This window comes from Lynx rufus, unplaced genomic scaffold, assembly GCF_022079265.1.
Source record: "Lynx rufus isolate CCGP_SWC_20201006 ecotype Redwood Valley unplaced genomic scaffold, mLynRuf1.p SCAF_14, whole genome shotgun sequence".
NCBI classification, from domain to species: Eukaryota; Metazoa; Chordata; class Mammalia; order Carnivora; family Felidae; genus Lynx; species Lynx rufus.
Genome location: NW_025814828.1, coordinates 62,954,038 through 62,956,793, shown reverse-complemented (window position 1 = coordinate 62,956,793; position 2,756 = coordinate 62,954,038). Strand labels below are relative to the sequence as shown.

Genomic DNA, 2,756 nt, shown 5'->3' with positions numbered 1-2,756 from the left:
TCAATAAAATAGAATTAGGGAACTCAATGACTCCAAGAAACATAATAACATTTGTGTCATAGGAGTCCCAGGGGAAGAAGAGAGAAAAAGGGGGAAGAAAATTTATTTCAAGAAACAATAATAGAAAACTTCCCTAATCTGTGGAAGGAAACAGATATACAGGTCCAGGGACACAGAGAACTCCCATCAAAATCAACAAAAGCTGTGCTTGCTTCAGCAGCACATATACTAAAATTGGCATGATACAGAGAAGATTAGCATGGCCCCTGTGCAAGGATGACATGCAAATTCGTGAAGCGTTCCATATTTGTAGCAAGATGTCTGAACCAGAATTTAGAATCATGGTAATAAGAATACTAGCTTGAGTCGAAAATAGATTAGAATCCCTTTCTTCACAGATAAAAGAAGTAAAAAATAGCCAAAATGAAATTAAAAATCCTATAACTGAGCTGCAATCACGGATGGATGCAGTGGCGTCAAGGATGGACAAGGCAGAACAGAGAATCAGCGATGTAGAGGACAAACTTATAGAGAATAATGAAGAAGAAAAAAAAAAGAGGGAAATTAAGGAAAAAGAGCACTATTTAAGAATTAGAGAAATCAGAGACTCATTAAAAATGAACAACATCAGAATCATAGGGATCCCAGAAGAGGAAGAGAGAGAAATAGGTGTAGAAGGGTTATGTGAGCAAATCATAGCAGAAAACTTTCCTAACCTGGAGAAAGACACAGACATCAAAATCCAGGAATCACAGAGGACCCCCATTAGATTCAATAAAAACCGACCATCAACAAGGCATATCATAGTCAAATTCACAAAATACTCAGGCAAGGAGAGAATCATGAAAGCAACAAGGGAAAAAAGTCCCTAACCTACAAGGGAAGACAGATCAGGTTTGCAGCAGAACTATCCACAGAAACTTGGCAGGCCAGAAAGGAGTGGCAAGATATATTCAGTGTGCTGAATCAGAAAAATATGCAGCCAAGAATTCTTTATCCAGCAAGGCTGTCATTCAAAATAGAAGGAGAGATAAAAAAGTTTCCCAGACAAACAAAAATTAAAGGAGTTTGTGACCATTAAACCAGCCCTGCAAGAAATTTTAAGGGGGACTCTCTGAGGGGTGAAAAGATGGAAAACAAAAACAAAAAGACCAAAAGCAACAAAGGATTAGAAAATACCAGAGAACACCACCAGAAATTCCAACTCTACAAGCATCATAATGACAATAAATTCATATTTTTCACTACTCACTATAAAGGTCAATGGGCTCAATGCTCCAATAAAAAGACATAGGGGAACAGGATGGATAAGAAAACAAGATCCATCTATATGCTGTGTACAAGAGACCCCTTTAGACCTAAAGACACCTACAGATTGAAAGTAAGGGGATGGAGAACAATCTATCATGCTAATGGTCAACAAAAGAAAGCTAGAGTAGCCATAATTATATCAGACAATCTAGATTTTAAAATAAAGATGTATCAAGAGATCCAGAAGGGCATTATATCATAATCAAGGGGTCTATAGACCAAGATCTAACAATTGTAAACATTTACCTGCCAAATGTGGTAGCACCCAAACATATAAATCAATTAATCACAAACGTAAAGAAACTCATCAATAGTAATACCACAATAGTAGGAGACTTCAACACCCCACTCACAGCAATGTACAGATCATCTAAGCAAAAAATCAACCAGGAAATAATGGCTTTCAATGACACACTGGACCAGATGCACTTAACAGATATATTCAGAACATTTCATCCTTAAAGAGCAGAATATGCATTCTTCTCCAGTGCACATGGAACGTTCTCCAGAATAGACTATATACTGGGACACAAATCAGCCCTAGGTAAGTACAAAATTATTGAGATCATACCGTGGATATTTTCAGACCACAATGCTGTGAAACTCGAAATCAACCACAAGAAAAGATTTGGAAAGGTAGCAAATACTTGGAGACTCAAGAACATCCTACTAAAGGATGAATGGGCTAACCAAGAAGTTAAAGAGGAAATTAAAAAGTATATGGAAGTCAATGAAAATGATAACATCACAACCCAAAACCTCTGGGACGCAGCAAAGGCGGTCATAAGAGGAAAGTGTATAGCAATCCAGACCTTCCTAAAGAAGGAAGAAAGATCTCAGATATACAACCTAAACTTCCCCCTTAAGGAGCTGGAAAAAGGACAGCAAATAAAACCCAAAACCAGCAGAAGACAGGAAATAATAAAGATTAGAGCAGAAATTAATGCTATCAAAACCAGAAAAAAACAGTAGAACAGATCAATGAAACCAGAACCTGGCTCTTTGAAAGAATTAACAAAATTGATAAACCACTAGCCAGTTTGATCAAAAAGAAAAAGGAAAGGGACCAAATAAACAAAATCAAGAATGAAAAGGAGAGATCACAACCAACACAGCAGAAATAAAAACAGTATAAGAGAATATTATGAGCAATTCTATGCCAATAAATGGGTAATCTGGAAGAAATGGATAAATTCGTAGAAACATATACACTACCAAAACTGAAAGAGGAAGAAAAAGAAAATTTGAACAGACCCATAACTAGTAAGGAAATCGAATTAGTAATCAAAAATCTGCCAAAAAACAAGAGTCCAGAGCCAGATGATTTTCAGGGGAATTCTACCAAACATTTAAGGAAGAATTAACATCTATTCTCTTGAAACTGTTCCAAAAATTAGAAATGGAAGGAAAACTTCCAAACACTTTCTTTGAAGCCAGCATTACCT

At 36.4% G+C, this 2,756-nt stretch overlaps 1 non-coding gene across 1 annotated transcript; it reads left to right on the top strand.

The window, feature by feature from the left end:
• The first annotated feature begins 204 nt into the window (after window positions 1-204).
• LOC124509749 (U6 spliceosomal RNA) lies at window positions 205-311 on the top strand. The gene has a single exon (XR_006961518.1). It is a non-coding gene; the product is annotated as a U6 spliceosomal RNA (small nuclear RNA).
• The last annotated feature ends 2,445 nt before the right edge of the window (window positions 312-2,756 follow it).